The sequence below is a fragment of the Panthera tigris genome, chromosome F2, assembly GCF_018350195.1.
Source record: "Panthera tigris isolate Pti1 chromosome F2, P.tigris_Pti1_mat1.1, whole genome shotgun sequence".
Lineage (NCBI taxonomy): Eukaryota > Metazoa > Chordata > Mammalia > Carnivora > Felidae > Panthera > Panthera tigris.
Window position 1 is genome coordinate 47,201,164 of NC_056676.1, and position 22,699 is coordinate 47,223,862.

Sequence of the window (22,699 nt, forward strand, 5' to 3'; positions counted from 1 at the left end):
GATGCTGCTTTGAAAAAGGAGCCATTAAAAAACACAAACAAAATTTTTTGTAAAAATTAAAGATTTTAAAAAGACCTGAGTAGAAAGGCTGAATTCAGCCTTTCTGAATGATATGACGCAAAAATAAATATGAGACCTGGAAGACAAATTTAAGGAAAGTCTAGGAATGTACATAAAAGAAAAAAGAGAGAGAAAATATGAGAGACAATTTAAGAACATAGAGGAGAGAGATCCAAGATCTGAAAGATCTAGTATTGCATGGGGCTAAAAGCCATAATACCCCTCCAACAATAAAAGCTGTTGGAAGAGAAAACACAGATGACAGAGAAAGTGAGTATTTCAAAGAAATAACAGGATATTTTCCTGAACTGAATAAACCTTGAATGTTCAGATTAAGACAGCCTAAAGTGGAATAATGGAAAAAAAGACATACCTGGACACTTCCTGGTGAAATTTATGATCTCCAGATACAAAGAGAAAATCCTGAAAGCTCAGTGAGGGAGTAAAAAAAGTTACCCGTAAAGAGAATGGCAGCAGACTTTGCATCTTCTTTTAGGTTTGCTGGAAGACAATGGAACAAAGCCCAAAATATTGTGATGGAAAATTGTTTTGAATCTATTTTTCAATTATAAGGGCAAAATGCAATCTATAAGGAGTTAGCCATGTTGATGAAACAACTCAAAAATATACTCTAGAAAAATTGAAAATGAATCCAAGACGTAGGAATACCCAGAAACAATGGAAATAATTCAGTTCTGATGGAAAGATATCCTAGTGGAACAGCCTATTTGGTCTGAATTAGAAAACAGGATAGTGAAGAACATCTTCAACAAACAAAAGTTTGTATGATAAACTGGGTATTTTTTTAAAATGTTTATTCACTAGTTGAGAGAAACGGAGAGAGAGAGAGAGAGAGAGAGGTGAAAGAGAGTCTATGCATGAATAGGGGAGTGGCAGAGAGAGAGAGAAGGAGAGAGAGAATGCCAAGCAGGCTCCGTAATGTCAGTGCAGAGCCCAACGTGGGGCTTGATCTCACAAACCTTGAGATCATGACCTGAGCTGAAATCAAGAGTCTACCGCTTAACCCACTGAGCCACCCAAGCGCCCCATGACCAACTGGATACTTAAGACTCAAAAAGTCAACTATGACAGGACACAGAGGTACTTAAGATTTAAGTCTCTTCAGGTCAACCAGAGAAAAGAAAGATAATTAGAAAGGCCAGAAAGATAAATATACATAAAAAGCAATCATGATCTAAATATGAAGCAAACTAAAGCATAATTTTTATTCAAACAATGAAATATAAAAAAAGCACTGATGTCTGAAGCACATAAAGTTAAGTCTCTGTGGTCTGGGGAGAGGATCAATAAATACAGTAAGTTCTTCTAAAATCTCTGAGTTCTAGTTCAGTGGTAAAATAACTGCTTCCTTTTTGTATGATTTATTTTCCCTTTTGGAAAGGATTTGTAACTTCATGGACTGTGTTTCTTACAGATTATGCTTTTTATCTAGTTCCCCCCGCCCCAGGAGAATATTCCTAAAGGTAGAATTAAGTTTCAAGTTCTGGTTATAAACCTTTTATTTCCCCAAAGGTATTTTTGTTTGATTATCTGTGGTCTTTTCTGATCTTCCTGAGACAGTTAACTAAGATCCACTAACTTAAAATATAAACCTATACAATGAGAAACAATTAGTTTTTAAGATATGCCAATTCCCCAAACTCACTGTATTTGGTTGATTTGCAATTTTTAATTGGCAATTCAATTTCATTAGAATCCAATAATTCCTGCTTTAAAGAAATTATTACCTTAAGTTCAAATTCTCATTTCAGAGCTCTTTTTCTTCTGTTAAAGTAAAATGAATTATAATGCTTTTTAATTTGAAAATATTAATTGTGGTTGTTTTAGGCAGTGGAATTTTAAAGTGCGGTTTATCTTCTTTATATTCTTCTGTATTATTCAAATGTTCTATCATAAACATGTACTGTTACATACTTACATTATTTAAAGGGAGCATTAATAGAAGGCTAATATAAGACTATTTGAGTATATCACTGGGACCAGAAACTCTCAGGTTCAATGCCTTACTTTTTGACAAGCAATTATATGAGCATTATATATATATATAAAATTTATATTTTTACATAATTATAAATATGTATTTTATATATATATAATTATGTAAAAATTATACTGATGAGTATTTAAGTAGGTGGTTTGGAAAACATGTTTCAATCCATCATCTCCATTGTGTGTCTGAAATCTCTATGTCTTGGAACTCTGCATAAACTTTGCCCACTTGTAAGGGACGCCTGGGTGGCTCAGTTGGTTGAGCATCCGACTTTGGTTTGGGTCATGATCTTAGGGTTCTTGATTTCGAGCCCCGTGTCAGCTGTGCTGACAGCTGAGCGCCTGGAGCCTGCTTCAAGTTCTGTCGCCCTTTCTCTCTGCCCCTCCCCCACTCACACTCGATCTCTCTCAAAAATAAATAAACATTCAAAAACCAAAAACAAAAAAACAAACCTTTGCCCACTTGTCAATCCAAGAAACTTCCAGTTATCTGGGGACTTTTAACAGGGATTTTACTAATTGAAGAGTGTATACAAGAGAAAGAGAAATTATAGGTTTATTTTAAACTTCCTTACAATGTCCGTATTTAAAGAAAGTAAAATGGTGATTACCAGGGCCTGGGACGAGGGGAAAACAGGGAGTTAGTGTTTAATGGGAATGGGATTTCAATTTGGGAAGATGAGAAAATTCTGGAGAAGTATGGCAGTAATGGTTGCCACGAATATGCTTAATGCCACTGAATTATACACTTAAAACTGTTAAAATTTTTTAGGTTAATTTTATATTATGCATTTTATCACGATAAAAAAGCCCCTCTTCTTAAATCCAGACATGATTTAATGTGATTCAGTGAGACCTCTCCTTTTTAACAGTATCTCAATATTAGTTACCTTTTTGTCAACCTGTAGCAAGACTACGTTTTGTGCCTTTTATAAGACACTTCGTGATTTTAACAAAGTAATCCTCCTGGCAAGGATGCTGACAAAGATCTTGGTCAATCTTGGTATTAACCCCTAGGCTGTTTTGAGGGCTGGAGGAGGAAGTCAGTCCTTTTTCAAAGAGCAACGGATTGGTTGGAAGTTGCCCAACAGTTTTGGAGGTGAGCATATCAGATTTTGATGATAGTTACTTTTACAAAATGGAATTTAGACCAGAGGTTGCATCTTTCTTAAATAGCTTCTATTTTTGTGAAAACATCTTCTGGAGATGCCAGAAAATAATTTCATGAAAACTATAACTTGCAGTTAAATTTCTGCTCAGTGTCTCTGTAAAGAAATCCCCCAGAGAGTGAATGGTTTGAGTTAACTGCCCTCAGCAACCGGCCTTGGAAGAGAGAGCTCAGGGATCACCAAGCGTTCGGTGGCCATTCACTGATAAAGAGTCAGTGGGTAGCAAGAAGTGTCAATGCACACAATGGGCCCAGTAAACAGCATCGATTTCCAAACGTGCACAATTGCCAGCAGCAGTGGTGAGTCACGTTCTGTAAGCATAAAGCACAGCCTTTACTCTCTTTCAGAGGTGGAGATAACCCACTCTCTGTCCTCCACTGCTTTAAAATCCTTATGTCTTTGGAGCCTTGACAATTATATGACAGAGTCAATTCCTGGGAGGCACTGGACATTAGGGACAGTACTTACTTATTTATATATAATATATATACACAAAAAATATATATCATAATCACATCTGCATGTATAATTTACAATATTTTTCCTGAGAATGGGACATTCTGATTAAGAACATTCTGATAGTTGCCAAACACATATATTGATGGCCAGTTTTCAAAGACTCAGATATGATGAAATACAGTTGCAACTAAAATTTCACTGAATATAATTTAGTCTTTCAGTGATGACTCAATCAGAAGACTTACCAGGATAATGGAGCAATGTCACAGGGGTTTTATTATAAATATCAATGATCACCACAGTATAATTCTATGGAAAATGTTATAAAGGCTTCACTTTTTCAACTGGTTTGGGGTTTACGTGAATATGACTTTGCTAAAAACAGATTATAGTTTTAAAACTATGAAGTTGCATAGCTCTCCCTACAGATATCACCCAGCTAAAGTTAAAAGGGCCACTCACACATCACTGATAGCAAAAGGTAATTCCCATTTTTTTTAACTTAAAAAGTTAGAACTTTTCTATGAGAAAAATAGAGAAACAGGAAACAACACATATTTGGGACTTTAAAATAACTTGGGTAGGGGCGCCTGGGTGGCTCAGTCGGTTAAGCGTCCGACTTCAGCTCAGGTCACGATCTCACTGTGCATGAGTTCGAGTCCCATGTCGGGCTCTGTGCTGACTGCTCAGAGCCTGGAGCCTGTTTCAGATTCTGTGTCTCCCTCTCTCTCTGACCCTCCCCTGTTCATGCTCTGTCTCAAAAATAAATAAACGTTAAAAAAAATTTTTAAATAAAATAACTTGGGTAGAGCAAAAGTAAACAGGGTTAATAAATATTACAACACCATTTAACACATACATCACTTACCTGCTCCCCAACTTTCACAAGCTTCCTGCTGTCTATCTGATCAAATCTAGCTTATCTTCAATTGATAAATTCTAGATTCTCACAGACCCACCTTATGTATTTGTATGTTTTTTCCTTTTCCCAACTTTTTTCTCAAACCCAGATGGGTGAGGGTCAGTTTCTGTTACCAGAAGGTACCCATGATGTTTGTTACTCATGGACAGTCCTCTCACTTCTGTTGGTCATGCCAAATATTCTCCCTCCTTCAAGACCAGTTCAAGGCTTCCTTTCTCTCTGAAGTCATCTCAATGACACATATCCTTCTAGAGTTAACCTATTCATTAATCACTTACCAAGAGATTTAATGAGTAGATACAATGTGTTGAGCACTACACTAGGCACTATGAGAGGTTGTAACTGAGACATAGCTCTTCAGTCTCAGATGCATATGCTGTCCAGCCTTCCCATTTAGACTATAACCTGTATAGTTATTAAGGTTGGTTGGTCCTGGTCCTGTATTATGAGTGTAGTATCCTACTTCGTTGGAACATCTGGAACAAAGTGGGACACATGCTGATTTTTGAAACGTCTGGGTCACTGGACCACAGGTGCCTGGTGTCAATGGTAAGCAAGTGGGAGACAATTGGAGGAACCATACCAGTACTTGGACACAAAAAAATCTTTTCATAAGCCTTCAACAACAGGGTCCACTACATGGAGTTAATCAATGTTGAATAAACACAAGAATGAGTGAAAAAACCAATTAACCTTCTAAAGGGAAGGTGGGAAGTCCATCTGGATAGGGTGACATTTAACTAAATAAGAAGAGAATCAGGGGTATTGACTTCTCTGCAGCAGAAGAGACAGAGATGCCTCTTTGAGTGAGGACATAAGGGCTACATTTCTGAGTATTCCAAGTGCTGGGTTTGACCAACACATGGAGCCGCAAGCCAGTGGGACAGTTGCCATTTTGGCAGCTTTGTAAGACAACTTTGCTGAATGAGCTAAATGTTACCTGGCCAAGAGGAATTCCCTAGCTTTAATGCAAACCATTAGAGCAGAAAAATAGGCTTAGAAGCATTGGAAATGAGCCAAAAGAGAGTATCGAGAAGACAGCACGATCTAACAATAGAAAACTAGGCAGCAGATTAGACAGAGTAGGTGTGAGAAAGGGAGACAAGAGCTGATAAGAGGACTAAACTGTGACCAAGGGAGAACAGCACAGGTACTGCTGTCCACACGGACTCTCCTGCACAGAGGGTCCCAGCCAGCAGAAGCAATGAGGGAGATTTTACTAAGACATACAGTCAAGTCTCAGTGTAGCCCAAATCTTCTAGAACGAGCAATAGCATTACTGTGTAGGGCACTGTTTTGAATTTACAAACAAGATGTGTACCTAATGCCCAGGTGTAATTTGGCAACTGAAATATACTTTCCTCCAGAAATTATTTTAATTAGGTAAGGTACTTATCTTAAATCACAAAAACCTATTTAATCCATATGTACTAAAGTTTAATCCCTTTTACAGGTATTTCAGTCAAAGCTAATTACCCTATATGCTCCAAGTACTCTGATTGCTTAAGAAATAATGCCAAAATTTATGTACTTAAAACAGTAATTTTTATTTTGTTCATGAATGTGTAATTTAGGGCATTCTGCAGGAATAGCACATCTCTGGTCCACTTGGCAGGAGGAGGGATGGGGAGACCTAAGGGCTAAGGCCTGGCATCCTCTGAAGGCTTGCCACTCATATGTCTGGCTCTTGATTGAGGTCTAAGCTGGAGGTGTTGGCTGAAACCCCTATACATGGCCTCTCCATATGGTCTAGGCTTCCTCACAACATAGTGGTTGATTTCCAAGAGCAAATGTCACATGTGAGAGAAACAAAGAATGGCCCAGAGACAAAGCAATTGTAGCTTTTTATGATCCAACCTTGGAAGTCACCTAGCACTGTTTCCCTGAACCAACTGAACCAATCACAAGCCTACGTGCATTCAAGGGGAGGGCAAGGGATTCCAGCTTTTTACGGTGAGTGGCAAGATTCTAGAAGGTGACGTGGGCCATAATTAAATGGCCAATTTTGGAGAGTACAATCTACTACAACATATTACAGGGAAAATAAAATATATTCCACCTTGAAAGGCAATAATGTACCATAGAGAATTCAGAGCCACGGCTCTAGGACCAGATACCTAGAACTCTGTTATATACTCTTGTGTGATGCTAGGCAGTTTGCTTAAGCTCTCCATACCTCTGTTTCCTCATTTATAAAACTGGGATGCTGTGAAGAAAAAACAGTTATCTTGAAAAGAGTTTAAAAGCCTATCTAGCTCCCTAAATGTTAGCTATTATTGTCACCTAAGGGAGACACCTGCCCAAACTTCAGCAGTGGTACTTCATGGCTTCTGGGAAAATGGTGGTGGGAGCAGCATTGCCAGAGGTAGAAAATTAAAGAGAACATGGGGCGCCTGGGTGGCTCGGTCGGTTAAGCGTCCGACTTCGGCTCAGGTCACGATCTCACGGTCCGTGGGTTCGAGCCCCGCGTCGGGCTCTGTGCTGACGGCTCAGAGCCTGGAGCCTGCTTCGGATCCTGTGTCTCCCTCTCTCTGTGACCCTCCCCCGTTCATGCTCTGTCTCTCTCTGTCTCAAAAATAAATAAACGTTTAAAAAAATTAAAAGAAAAAATAAAGAGAACAGCTCACATTATTGAGTACCTAATATCTGTCCCTTACTATGCCACAACATAAGTTGACTTCAAAACCAATAAGATAGGCACTAATATTATCCGGGTAAGCAAACTGTGACTTAGGTAATTTGCCCAAAGTAACACCTGCAAGTGGTGGATGCCAGGATTTCCCCCAGATTAGTTTAACTAGATAGGAGAAGTCCGAATTCCTGGATATCTGCATGGAGCAGAACCTTTCTCCTAAATCTGATTTGCAGCTGAGTAAAACATGAATGGTATTATGCCACTGGGATTTAGGGTTATTTATTACAGCAGTGAGCCTACGTTGACTGGATTAGTACAGGGAAAAGACAGACATACAGCTGACCCTTGAACGACAGGGGTTTGAATTGTGCATGGGTCCAGTTATATGTGGATTTTTTTCTGATAAATACAATACTGTATTTTCTCTTCCTTATGATTTTCTTAATAGCATTTTTTCTCTAGGTTTCTTTATTGTAAGAATACAGTATATAATACATATAACACAAAACATGTGTTATTGACTGTTGATGTTATTAGTAAGGCTTCTGGACAACAGTAGCCCATTAGTAGTTAAATTTTCGGGGAGTCAAAAGTTCTACGTAGATTTTCAACTGCATGGTGGCCCTCCCAACCTCCAAGTTGTTCAAGGGGCTACTATACTTGGGCACCAGTAACTTAAGGATTCCTTAAAATAAAATGGCTCCTTTATTTGCAGAAGACAGCATATTTGCCTAAAAGAAAATCATTCTTTAGGTCACTTCCTACCAGTCTCATTTTGCTTCTGAATTAGAAGACAGACAGCCTTTGGCCCACCAAGAATAGGGCTGGGCGTACTGATTTGGAATCCTTGGCACTGATATGAACAGACTGCTCACAAATTAGGTTGGCTGTTCACCAGCTGAAGAATGCTCCTTCTAAGTTTAACTCAGGTGTAAAATCTTATGGCTCCCAGTTGTTTGCTTGTCTCTTTTGTTTTGATGTTTGCTTGTTTATTTGTTTAAAAATTTTTTAATGGTTTTTTTTTTTTTTTTTTAAGAGAGACAGAGCACCAGCAGGGCAGGGGCAGAGAGAGAGGGAGACACAAAATCTAAACAGGCTCCAGGCTCTGAGCTGTCAGCACAGAGCCTGAGGCAGGGCTCGAACCCACAAACCGCTCCAGATCATGATCTGAGCGAAGTCAGGCACTTAACTGACTGAGTCACCCAGGCACCTCTGTTTGTTTGTTTTTAATGATAATTCTCATTTTGGCTATACTGGCCAGCATTAGGAAGAAACTTGGGTGTTGATATACATAGGTTCCCTGTATAAGTAGACTCTAAGTTCCATGATGGTAGAGACCTTGCTTGTCTTGTTCACCATAGCACCCCTGGTGTCTAGTCTAATGCCTGGCACACAGTAGGTGCCCGAAACTTGTTTGAATGTACAGAAGACTGAATGTTTGAATAAAAGCTCAAACAAAAATCAGAAGTCCATAAAGTAACTTGGGCTCTTTATGCCAGTGGCATATATCATTCAAAGACCGTGTTGGGGAGGAGCCCATTGCTTCCTATAATACTGTGGATGCAGTAGCCAGTTAATAAACCTTTGCCTCCTGTAGCACTTGATGCCTGGGAACGCGTAGGATGGGCTAACTTTTGTGGGATGCTATTTTTTTTTTTTTATCTCCAAGGATGTTGTAAATATGGTTGTCACAAAATTGGTTGTGGTTTTAGTTGTATGAATCTGTGGGAGTCAGCTGAGCTGAGCTGAAATATAACATTTCTCAACATGTACCTCTAACTGGACAGGGTTTAAATTCATAAAAGTAAAGAAAATCTAGAATCATACTTTAAAATTCATCCTTGCATAAAAATGTGCAGCTTTGGGTTTCTGGCAGTCATTGGGACAGAATTCAGAAAATGTGAACAATCCTTGCATTAGGACAAGCAGCAGCTGAATATCGTTCAGATTAGAGATTTCTTTCCTGCAAATCAAATATAGAACTTTAATGTTAGCTGAGTATACTGCTGCACATTGGTGCAAACTAAATTTTAAAGAGATTCTGTGTCTCTTAATTAAAGGCATTTATAGAAATATGTCCAAAAAAACTAAAGTTCACTGCAGAGATAAAAAGAACAGACTGCCTTTAGTTTGGAGAACACGGCTCCAGTGATTTTAAATATTTATCATATAATTTTTATATCAAAGTCTTAATGAGCACTAACTTTTATGGTATCACTTCTGGAGACAATAAAAAATACTATATTTTGGACTGCTATTTCTAGTTGGATTCCCACCATGGGGCACCATTTAAATAATAGATGATTTCATGAAAAGTAAAGGCACATTCCTTCCTGAACTTAAAATTTCAAACACCTGCCATCAAAGAAGCAAACAGTACAGCCGGGAGTCAGAGATTTTAGACCTTTTCCAAGTTTCTCTATCAAAGTTGCCTCAGAGACTCCAAGTCCCCAAAGCAGGTGTTCTTTTCTTGTCCAATGAATTAAAAACATTTGAGAAAAAATCCTCTTTCATAATTCCCCCAAGAACACACGAAGAAAAATTGCTAAGCTTCCATTTCAAATGTTAGGGATTTGGATTGAGTTTAGACAACAGCTTGCACAAAATGTCATAGCTCCAACTCTCTTACGCTGACGTGCGGGGTGCTGATGTAATAGAAAGAGTGGCTTTGGACAATTGAAAGGCAGACTTGGAAAGGTAATGATACCTGACATCAGCCAACCTACTGCAAAGCTATCTAGAAACTTGGGCAATATCTTCCACAAATTCAGAGTGACATGAGAATGAGACAGTTGTCTACATAGTCTCACGAAACAATGACATTAACACCTTCTGGATTGTTCTTAAATAGCCAATAAGTCAAATAAGATTCTGAGTTTAAATTACTTGGGAAGTGTCTTTACTCCACATTTCATTTTGAATATGGTCCATCCTGGGGACCTCTGGTAGATAAGCCAGCAGGCTCTACCCTGTGTAACGAACTAATGTTGCAACTTACCAATTCACGCAATTATGTGCTTTACATTAAACTAAAAAGTTACATAAGTTCTTTTTTTTTTTTAATGTTTATTTATTTTTGAGAGAGAGACAGAGCATGAGTGGGGGAGGGGCAGAGAGAGAAGGAAACACACAATCTGAAGCAGGCTCCAGGCTCTGAGCTGTCAGAACAGATCCCGAAGCGGGGCTCAAACCTGTGAACCGCGAGATCATGACCTGAGTCGAAGTCGGACACTTAACTGATGGAGCCACCCAGGTGCCCCAAAAGTTACGTAAGTTCTTTAATGATCTCATATAATATCCCACATTGTTCATCTAAGTACAGCTTATTTTCTTTGAGTGGATAAAGGTTGCTTTGTAAATAGCTAAGGTCTTACTTCCATGGTCCATGGTTTTAACTTGCATAACTTGCATTAATACTGAGTGAGTCCTTCCCCTTAACCCCTATCTGATGAGGTAAGAGTTCCTCAGTCCATGTAACATAAGAATGTTTACAGATTTCACGGAGGAAAAATAAAAGAAAGTTATAGCTTGGTAGCTGTCTGGATATATCATCCCTTTTCACGCAGAAATTAGAGAACACTGTGAAATTCACACATTCAGAGAATAAAATCAGATGTGGAACTGAATGTGGAAATGGTGGTGTGGGTTTTGTCCGATGCAGTTCTATGACATTTTGGCATCACAAGCTTACACGCCATTTAACTCTGGGGTGAATAGAATTCAAAGGGATCCAGGAACTTGGACGGGAAAAATATTCTACTTTTAGTTTTACCAGTCTCAAGCTGAAATTTAGTATTTCTTTTAATTAAAATGTAGGCTACAAACCACACAGTACCTGTGATTTTGTTGCCAAGAGAAATCACGGATATTCTCACATCACATTACAGTCGGTATGGATTTTTCTGAAATAACCTTTTACACTCATCACAACTTCAAAATTATGGTATTTATACCTGCTGCTAGTTTGTATTATTTAATAATAGATTATTAATAAAGCACATATCACAATTTTAAAAAAATCTGGTTAATGTATTTCAATAAGAGTGGTTTCCTTTGTGGTACTGCACACTTTATCTTACGCATTTAAAAGCATCGTTCTGAGAAGTCTAGAGGCTCTGCTAGGTTGCCAAAGAAGCCTATGACACCAAAAAGGTTTTAAAAACCCCGAAACTCTACCAAGTATCTAATAATTCAACAGCGGGCTTCAGAGTAAATCATTCCTTGCTGCTATCTTGTGAAGCTGAAACAAAGTTGACCTTGAAATCAGCACAGTCTCATTGCTGTAAATAGGCAATTGTGAGGAAAGTCATTTTTTAAAAATTTTGCCGTAAGAACAAAAAACCTGTAGATTTTAGAACATCTCTGCAACCGTGGCAGATAGGATGCTCTCTTCTGGTGATAAATGTGATCACTGACATATTGCCATCGACACTGACTTGTTCTCATATATTTCACACTGCTGAAATCCAGGGCATTTTATAAGGGCATTGAACACAATCATTTTATAACTTTAACTTAAAGCATCACAGAGGGAGCACTAGGAAAATCTTTGCTATATCTTTGCCATCTAAACTGTAATGATAATTCCTTATTTTTCATAAAAGAAGGAACCATCAAAGTACTCCATCAAAGATACTGCTATTAAGTCACAGTGCTACCAGTCCTATTCATGCTCATTTGAAATGTTGCAAATCAATTAACATATTTCTAGGGGTGTTAAGAATGTGGCCTCTGAGTTATTATAATCATGAGATAAATCATATGGTGACATGATGCCTCAATAGATGTGTCTTGATTTAAGCATATTGGACTTTTTGGAAAATCCTCCATGGGGACTCTGGCCAAAGAGAAACTTACCAACTGCCAGTCAGTTAAATGAATTTTCAGTCATTGAAAGCTATTGAAAAATTATTGATGCACACACAATTATTCACTTATCACGGACTGAAGTAAAATACGGTTCAAAATCCTCATCTCCATCTCCAAGAGTAAAATAAATGCAAACAGAATTCTGAAACTAATTAAGAACAATATATTCTTGCATTGCATTGAGATATAATTCACGTAAGATATATATTATTCATGTACATAGTTAAACCATTATTATCTATCCATCAAAATAGTAGGTATATCACATGTGCTGCTCTAAAATCTGCCTATTTCTCCTGTTGAATTTGTAAGATTTAGAACCCTGATCATAAATGTAGACTTCCATTAAATCGATGTCAGAGGTTGTTTGTTTTTTTTTTTTTTGAATTATCAGCTGCAAAACCATCCAACCTGTGTGCAATGATAGAAAACCCAAAATTACTAAACTTGGGAAGAAAATGAACTACAACAATGCATATAAAACAATTTGCATTGTATACTGTGACAGGAATAAGGAGATAAGAGGCCTTATTAATCACAGTTATCAAATTATTCATTCAAGACCTGGAGCAAAATTTTAGTGACTGTTTATATCTGTATTTGCATTAAAGTGACCCCTACCAATGATAATTTAGTTTTAGGGCTATTATTTTCTTCTATGGGTAATATTTCAATTCTTAAATGTAAGAACAGCTTACATGACTCCTTCCTTAGTGAAGAGCATCCAATGCCACTCTCCACACAGCTGAATTTTCAGAGGAAGATACTGAAAATGTACACTTTGCTCTAACAACCAAGAAGCAACTGCATGCACACAGGCGTAAGAGGTTCCACCCCAACTTCCTTGGCATATTCCAGATTATTTTTCTCTAAACAGGAAGCTGTTGACAGTTTCTCTGGTATTTTCAGAATACCCTATTTACAAGAAAAGTCCCAACTTTTGTTTCAAAGTATAATGTTCTTTCCCCGCTGTGCCTATTGTTGCTAATTATGCATGCTGCAAACAAGATAGAAACCAAATTCCAAACTATTCCAGGCTGATTTAGAATGAGGAACAATTGTTTAAAAAAAAAAAAAAAAGCAGCCAGCAACATATTGCAAGGCTATGCTGGAGTCTTTAAACCCAAAACAATGCTGAAGGGAGGATTCCTGGAATTCAACGGGAATATTTGGCTCAGCTGCAAAATCCGTATCTCTGAATAATGTCATGCTAGCAAGTGTTGAGCAAGAAAGGCTATTATATTTTAACTCACTTCGGAGAACGTTAATCCAAATTTAACCAAATTCCGGAGACTCTACACAAAATTAGCAACTAGAAGCCGCTTCACATTTTTTTCCCCCTGGTACAACAATAATTGCTCATGAAGACAAACTTGTAGGAGGTAAAAGAGACGGGAAAACCACAATAAGCTATAAACCATCCAAGTACTGTATATAAAGCAGACGAATTACCTCACACAAAAGAAGTGCAAGATTTAACAGTCCATGCTCTGCAGCCCCTGGAAAGCAGCGGTGCGGCGTGGAGAGCAGCAGCGGTGGCAGCAGCAGCCAGCATCCACCAGATTCTCACAGGCCTTTGACTGTGTGGACTCAGCCACAGACTCTGCCTCCAGCTGACGTCAAAGTCCCTGTCACATGGCCAGATGAAAGCCAAGAGAGCATTGGTTGTCGTAGCAACCACAGAACAGCTCTGAAATTATTTCAATAGGTCATCTGTCACTGTGGGGTGCATGTGTGTGTGTACAACGTGTGTACACACACACACACACACACACACACACACACACACACACTCACGCACACCACAGTCATCACGGACAGCTCCCGGACAACCTCGGCCCCTGAAGTTGTGACTCAAGCTTGCCTACAACTTTCCTCTTTAAGACTTTTATGTCTGTTTTCTGACACTTCCTCGCAGGAAAATGCATGCCACTCCGAAGTTCCCACTGGTCTCGTTATCACCAGCACAAAGCGTGCATCTCTCTTTATAGAACAGAAGGAAAGAAACTGAAAAATTCTGGAGGGGGGGTGGTTAGTTTTCTGAGCTAATTAAATCTATTTGTAAGCAAACGGATACAAACAGAAACTCAAGGGGAATTGGAAGAAAACAGATCTTAAAAACTCCCTAAGAATCCACGTCGATGTACTGAGACCATGTTAGTGATGGAAAGAAGAACAAGAAACATGGGGTAGCGGCCCAGAGTCAGATGAGAGAATCCAAGGACCCCGACAGCAAGTGGGATGGGGGAAAACGGCTGATGAATTCCAAAGTCCGGCAATGTAAAATGTCTATGCAACAATGATGACCAAAGTTTCAAAACAGCACCACTTTCAAACGGCCTTGTGAGTACATCGAAAATACTTTTAGACCTTTGCTTTGAGGCCGCCATACAGGTGCCAAATCCTCTCCTCCTAAATGCTCTCCTCCTAAAGGCTATCATCTGAGCCCCTCTGGGGCTCAGTGTGGAGTAAATGGGTGAATGCCCCATGAACGCCAAGTGCAGTGAAAGCCTACAGTCGCAGAATAAAGAACAGTCCTGCACGTTTTCTAACTTCAGCTTTATTTCCTTTAGGACAACCCCGCGTACTTCTAATTCAGCACACGTGCTTATTTCCTAGTTCATTCTCCTTCTCAATTAACAGGAAACCAATTAAACAAAATGGAATGAGGCCCACAGGAAGGACCCTGAAAAATACACGCAGAAAATGTATACTCATTCAAAGGGAAAAGAGTTAAAAGGTAGGGGAAAAGAGATTGCTTGCAAAACCCGAAGGACCTTTCCATGCTAGTGTTATCAGGATTTCTACTCTGGTTCTTAAAAAAAAAAAAAGGCCAGGGTGGGAGTGGGGGTGTAGCTCTGAGGTGCTACAAAATATAAATGGAAGCTAAACCAGCTGAGCAGATTACATTTGTGTCACTCTAAAAGAATGAAATTTCTTCAGAGTCAGAAATTGCTTCTTGTTGAACAATAAGACTAATGTCCAAACTGTGGCTGTAAAATCCTTCTATTCCTTCTTCTTCTTCTTTTACTTCTGTCCCAGCCCCAGCTGGGAGAAAAGACATATTTGTATTTGAAAAGTTATTTTCCTGATGCTATTAGCTATAGCAACGCAAAAGTAAAATCAAGCTGCAGTGCTACGATTTCAGAGTTATGACAGATGAGAATTTACCTGTTCGCACAAGAACAATGAGCTTTTTGAGCCCAATGTCCATCTGAAATAGGTCGAGATGTCTCAGCAGGGGCAGATTTCAGCCACAATTCACAATTTTGCAGTTTGTTACAGTTATGGTTCTGGGTTTCTGTTCAGAAATGCACATCCTAGTAATGAGCAGAATGGGAAGAGAGGAGAGAAAGTATGTCTTTGTAGACCTCACATGTCCTCTGAGCTGCCTGCCGTAACATCTCCCTGACTCTGGATCCATGGCTGACTTATCGATCAGCTCTTTCTGTAGCTTCAGCATCTGAGTAAAACTGCAGTACCAAGCTCTGCCAATAGGTGATGTCCTCTGAAACAAGAAGTTCTTGGTAATGAAAATTCCTAAAACCCAGGGCTTTAACCTGAAATTCAGCAAACACGGACATCTTTTCATTTTGAATTTTCCATCATTTTTTAGACTAAGGACACTTTATACTGACTTGGGCTTAAACTCATTATAAGTCAAAATAATCAGTGGACTGACCTTCAAAAAGAAAAGTGGATGCATGCTTTCTCTTGCGTACTTTCAAAATGCTATCACTCATTTTCCCTTCGCAAACTACCTAGGATTAAGAGATTCTTCTTACAGCTGAAGAAGCTTCCAGTCACCTGCAGGGTTGGAATCATGGTGACTGATCTCACTGGTGCTCAGGTTTCTACCAATTTGGCTAATTAATCCAAATGTAGTTGAAAATATCATGGGACATACAGATGTGGGTTTTTCCAATCACAGCCCATCACACTGAGAGAGTATGTCGTTTAGTTTTTAAATGACAACACATTTTTTTAAGGTGAACATGATTCACTGAATTTAAAAATATCCACTCAAAAACAGTTCTGCACCACAGTTTTCACTTGCTGTATGAATGCCAAGGCTGTCTATTATTAGTCTGACCACTTTGCCAGAAATAACTGATAAATACCCAACAGGGAGTCTGACTTGGGTTCACACACCTGAACTAACAGGTCCTTTGGGTCATGAACAGACAACTAGAATCAGCCTTTCTAGGTAAAAATGTTCCTATCTCCCCATCTTAACATTAGTGGGAAGGCCATGGACGTATTTTTGGAGACACTGGGTTCAAATCTCATCTGGGCAAGTTATTTAAGTCCTCCGATCCTCAGTGCCTACATCCTAAGGTTGTTGTGAAGGTTATAAAGTTAATGTTTTCTAAAAGTCTGACTCCCAGCCATAGGGTAGATGGCTAAATGTGTATGTCACTTCTGGTTTATCTTTCTGACTCTAGTAAGTCTACAAAGACTTTTGGGGAAAGGAGACTCTTATTCATCTCCTCAACTCCGTGTTTAGCACAGGGCACAGAACATGATGAGAGCTCAAAAAATGTTGAGTGACTCTCCTATTGGGAAATCACTGCTGAGCAATAGAAAAAAAAAAAATGGCTCCCTTTTATTCTCACTAACAGAGAAGAGAATAACCCCTCAACCCCAAAAAAGGCAACGGAAGGAAAAATAAATATTAAAATGTAGACTTATCACAAAATTTTCTAACAAAGAAAGGGTTCAAATAAATTTACCAAGTCAATCAAACTTATCTCTACTAAATTATGAAATAAGTTATATGCCGATGTACTTTAAGGCTATTGCTGTTGATGTTGGATAATCTTTTTTTATTTAAAAAAAATTTTTTTAATGTTTTAATTTATTTTTTGAGAGCGAGAGACAGAGTGTGAGTGGGGGAGGGGCAGAGAGAGAGGGAGACACAGAATCCGAAGCAGGCTCCAGGCTCCGAGCTGTCAGCACAGAGCCCGATGCAGGGCTCAAACCCACGAACGGTGAGATCATGACCTGAGCCGAAGTCTGACGCCTAACTGACAAGCCACCCAGGCGCCCCTGGATAATCTTTTATATTAACTTACATTAATTGAGTACTGAATATATGTAAAGCATTGTTCTAAGTGCTGTCAAGATATTAAATTATTTACTATAATAATCCTATAAGGCAGGTACGATTCTTTTCCAGATTTCACAGCTGGTGAACCTTAAGCATAGAGATGTCAAGTAATTGGCCTACCTAATGCATGGCAGAGCCAGAATCTACACTCAGGAAGCCTGGCTTCATCAATTCTGGGAAATAATTTACATGTGATGCATTTTTAGAAAGAATTGAATTATTTCTTATGTTCATTTTATACTTGAGGATTGTTCTCTATTTTTAATTTCTTATGAGGGAGAGAAGGCCAACTTATTTTTTTCTGCATCTGGGAAGTCTAGTTATCTAACCTAGCTTTGGCCTAAGGAGTGATATGGCAAGAAAAATCGAATCACGAAGATTTGAATCAAAGAGAACGGGCAAAGTAAAGTAGTGAAAATATCCTGAATAAAACGGTGCCCAGGTTATTAGAGTTTTCACTGAAGCAACTATTTGGATTGCACGGGCTTGGGCAACTTCTGTTGCCCACCATGGTGGAGTTTCGTGTGTTCAAACCAATACTCTCACTGAGATAATAGTAAGAGCTGGATTTTTTAAAAAGTGGTTGGAAGACATCAATGAGTAGTAAAGGCAGAAAAATCTGTAAGTTCCAAGCTCTCAGATAAAAGGAAAATATATTGATATAAGCCCAACATTCTCTACCTGCTGCTTTTCTCCTCAAGTTATTTGATATGTGGTGTGGGGCTTCTGGCATTCTCAGAGACTAGAGAGATAAAAATTAGAGTACAAATGTTCAAAAGCACCCAGGAATTGGGGGATTGAGTCCTGGCTTAAAAAGAAAAAGGTATCATAAAGAAGTGATACTAAGTTTCTGAACTGTTTTCCTCTTGAAGTGTTTGCCAATTCCTAAATGATGTTAGGCACTAGAACAAGAAGTAAAGCAAAAAATGCAGCAAAGAGCGTAAGAACGTGAAGGGAGAGGTTAGCAGTCTTGTAGTCCTAGGGAAACAAAAATTGGAGTTCAGGATCCTCCAAGCAGTTGGAGCTGGTAAACACCTTAAGTTTTCAGGTCTCACAACTCAAAGGCAATGCCACAGAAATCATGGAAAACAGGGAATAGATGCATCCTCAGAAAACCCAGGATCCATTCTAGATTTATTACAGTGCCTAGTTGGATCAAGGTAATTTGTCTATATTCTAACTATCTTCTAGAAAAAATTAACCCTCTCTAAAGAAAAATGACATCATACAATTTTTCATACACCAATTCCAATTCGATGCAAAAGTATTAATCATGCCAAGAGATAGGTCTAAATCCAAGAGGACAAAATAGAGAGAGATCCACTGGTGAGTCACCTTTTGTAGTTATCAGACAGGGACTTAAAATTAACTGTAAGTAGGGGTGCCTGGGTGGCTCAGTTGGTTAAGCCTCTGACTCTTGATTTGGGCTCAGGTCATGATCTCACAGTCATGGGATCAAGCCCTGCATCAGGCTCCATGCCCAATGTGGAGCCTGCTTCGGGTTCTCTCTCTCTCTTCCTCTGCCCCTTCCCCCTGCTCTCTATCTCTTACAAAAATAAAAAATAAGATAAAAATAACTGTAAGTAATATTTTCAAGAAAATAAATGGCAAGACGGATCATTCCACCTGTAAAAAATTAAATCTATGAAAAAAGAACTATTGAAATTTAAGAACTAAAAAATCCAATAACTGAAACTAAGAACACAACAGATTAGTTCAAGAGTAGAGAAGAAATGGGAGCCTAGGTGGCTCAGTTGGTTAAGAGTCAGACTCTTGATTTTGGTTCAGGTCATGATGCTGAGGTCAAGTGGGATTGAGCCCTGACTCTGGCTCTGCACTGAGCACGGAGGCTGCTTGGGATGCTCTCTCTCCTCTCTCTGCCCCTCCCCGACTTGCGCATGTTCTCTCTCTCTTCTTCAAAATAAATAAATAAAACATTAAAAACAAAAAAGAATAGAGAAGATATACCAAAGAGAAAAAGAGTGAAATGAAAGGTAGATTAGCAGACAATATCTAGAGTGAAGTATAAGAAGAAAAGAAGAATGGAAAATACAGAATCAATGTTTAAGAGACATTCGGGACATGATGAAAGGCTAATGTGTGTATTTGGGAGAGGAGAGAGAGACAGGACAAAAGCAATATTTGAAGAGAAGGGGCTGAGAAATTTCTAAAATTTATAAAACAACAGATTTAAGAAGCCCTTTATATCCCAAACAGGATAACTACAAAGAAAATCACACATAGACACATCATGACCAACCTGCTGAACACTAAAGACAAAGACAAAATCTTAAAAGCAGTAAGACTGTAAAGTCATATTAAGTCTAAATTTTTTAAATGTTTTTATTTATTTTTCAGAGAGAAAGAGAGAGAGAGACAGAGTGTGGACAGGGGAGGGGCAGAGAGAGAGACACACACAAAAAATTTGAAGCAGGCTCTAGGCTCTGAGCTGCCAGCACAGAGTCCAATGCAGGGCTCAAACCTGTGAACCGCGAGATCATGACCTGAGCCAAAGTTGGACACTCAACTGACGGAACCACCCAGGCACCCCATAAAGTCATATTAACTCTAAATGCACAACAGAAGATTTTTAACAGTAAAATTCAACAGTAAGACAAACAATCCAACTAGAAAATCAGCAAAAGAGAGATATTTCCCCCAAAGAATATATACAGATGACAAACAAACACATGAAAAGATTTTCTAACATTATTAACCATTAGGGAAATGCAAGTTAAAAAAAACCATAATGAGATATCACTAGACATCTATCAAAATGACAAAAATAAAAAATTGCGACCATATTGAATGTTGACAAGGATACAGAGAAACTGAATCACGTATACATTGCTGGTGGGATTGTAAAATGATACAGCCACTATGGTGAATAGTTTGGCAGTTTTTCAAAAGTATTATACATGCAACTACCATATGACTCAGCAATTGTGCTCCTGTTATTTCAGAGAAATGATGACTTATGTTAACACAACAGCTTGTACGTGAAAGCTTCTAGCTTTGTGATGACCACTAATTTGATGCTTTCAATGGGTGAGTGGTAAATTTTAGTGTATCCACACCTGGGAATACTATTCCGTACTAAAATGGAACAAAGTACTGATACCCAAGAAAACCTGCATGAACGTCCAGAGAATTAATTCCTGAGTGAAAAAGCTACTCTCAAAAAGTCACAAAACTATACGATCCATTTACATACCATTATTGATATGGCAAAATTATAGAAACAGATTAGTGGTTTCCAGAGAGTAATGTGTCGGTGGGTGGGAGAGAAGTACTTATGTTGTTAAAGAACAACTGAGGGATCCTTGTGGTGATGAAAACTTCTGTGTCTTGACAGCTTCTGTATCAATGTCAGTATCCTGGTTGTAATATTGGATTACAGTTTCACTACCTTTAAGGGAAAGTGGCTAAAAGATATTTGGATTCTCTCTGTGTTGTTTCTTACAAGTGCATGTGAATCTACACTCATCTCAAAATATGTTTGATTAAAAACATTTTAAATGGAGATAACATAAAACATTTTCAGTCAAAACCTGAGTGAATTTTTGCTTGAAAAGAATTACACTAAATTTCTAAAGAGTTATTTAGGCAGAAGAAAACAACGTCAGATGGAAACAGAGATACAGAAAGGGCAAATATATACATAAGTCTAAATGAATACTGATCTTATAAAATTATGACTTGTGGGGCTTAAAATATGTATAGATTCAAAACATAGGGCAATATTAGCAGAAAAGGGAAGAAAGGATGGAGAGAATTGAGATGTTCTAAGATTCTTAAATTCTGGTAAAAGTACTAATTAATAAGTCTCTAATAAGGTAAGGGTACACAGTGTAATCCTTGTATCCACTAAAAGACTAACAAAAGAATGAATAGCTAATAAATTAATACATCAGAAAACTCATTTTTAAAATTTCTCGATTCCCCAAAGAAGCAAGAAAGGAGGGGAAAAAAGAAAGGAAATGATAGGAGAAATAGTAACATCAAAGACTTAATCTCAAACAAGTCAGTATTTACCAAAATACGTAAACTGATTAAATATTCCAGTTAAAAGACAACAAACATCAGATTATATTAATAAGCAAATTCTAACTTTACTAGATACAAGAAATGGGAAGTGATATATAAACTACCTAGCAAAAGCTGGTGTAGCAACATTACTATCAAGAAATAGTAGCTGGTAGTATTATAAGCAAGAAATACTGCTAGAGGGGCACCTGGCGGGGGGGTGGGGATCAGTTGGTTAAGTGTCCAACTCTTGATTTCTGCTCAGGTCATGATCTCACGGTTTGTGAGTTCGAGCCCTGTGTCAACTCCATGCTAGCAGTGCAGTACCTGCTTGGTATTCTGTCTCTCTCCTTCTTTCCCTTCACCTCCTTCACTCTCTCTCAAAATAAAAAACTTAAAAGAAAGAAAGAAAGAAAGAAAGACTACTAGAGATATAAAGGAACACTTCATGATTTGCCTTTCTAAACATGCATATGCACCTAATAAAATAGCACCAAGATAAATAGAAAAAAATCATAGTCATAGTATTGATTTAACATATCTTCCCCAATAACTCATAGAACAAACAGAAAACAAGTTAGAGATATAGAATATCTCAGTGACAAAATTAACCAACTTGGCTTAATTAGCATATGAAGAATACTCTAAATTACAGAATACATATTTTTTTTCTAGAATGTTTTTTAACAATATTGACTACATGCTGGACCATAGGAATGTCTCCAACACATTATAAATGACCAAAATCACAGAGTATACTCTTTGTACACAATGGAGCACAGCTAATAATCAGTATTAAAAAGACAAATAGAAAACCTCTTAAATCGTTTTTAGGTGATACATTTCTAAGTGACCCATGGATTAAAAAAATTACATTGCAATTTAGAAACATTTTGAACTGAACAACAAGATACAATGCATCAAAACTTGCATGTGCCTAAAGCACTATTTAATGAAAATGTGTATATATGTTAATTAAAACACACACACACACACAAACACGTTCTCTTTTAGAACGGCACTTTGAGGAGCTCCATGGACCTGTTCCCCCATACAACAAAAATAACTAGTGAAAAATACTTTAAAATATCATAAAGTCTCTGAAAATCTTACTTAGGGTATATAGCCAGTGAAGAAACCCTTATTCAAGAAAAAAATAGTAAAACTTGATAAGAACATTGAGAGTCTGTGGCACTTGAGTCATGATCCTCCCTAACCCCTTAGCTCAGTTTGATGGAAGCTAAATGCTAGAAAGGTGTGAACAACAAGACTGGGTTCCTTCTCCCCTCAGCTCAAAGGATACACTGCCTCCCTGGAAAAGGCAGACCATCAGCATTTCTCCTGTTTTGGTGTCAAATTCCTGGTGAATACAGCCAAGATGGTGGGGGCTCCCTTCGTCCACCTAGCCCCCACTCACAGAGCAAACAGGTTCTACTCCA

At 38.2% G+C, this 22,699-nt stretch overlaps 1 protein-coding gene across 6 annotated transcripts in view; it reads right to left on the bottom strand.

Annotated features, from left to right (window-relative positions):
* Positions 1-22,699, bottom strand: part of NCALD (neurocalcin delta) — a 392,189-nt gene that overhangs the window by 65,906 nt on the left and 303,584 nt on the right. The window contains exon 6 of one of the 6 annotated variants that reach the window (XM_042973311.1): positions 13,577-13,752. The exons of the other annotated variants lie outside the window; for them this stretch is intronic. The gene's annotated coding sequence lies outside the window, so the exon portion shown is untranslated. The remainder of the gene's footprint in view (positions 1-13,576; positions 13,753-22,699) is intronic. 6 annotated transcript variants of the gene reach the window in all.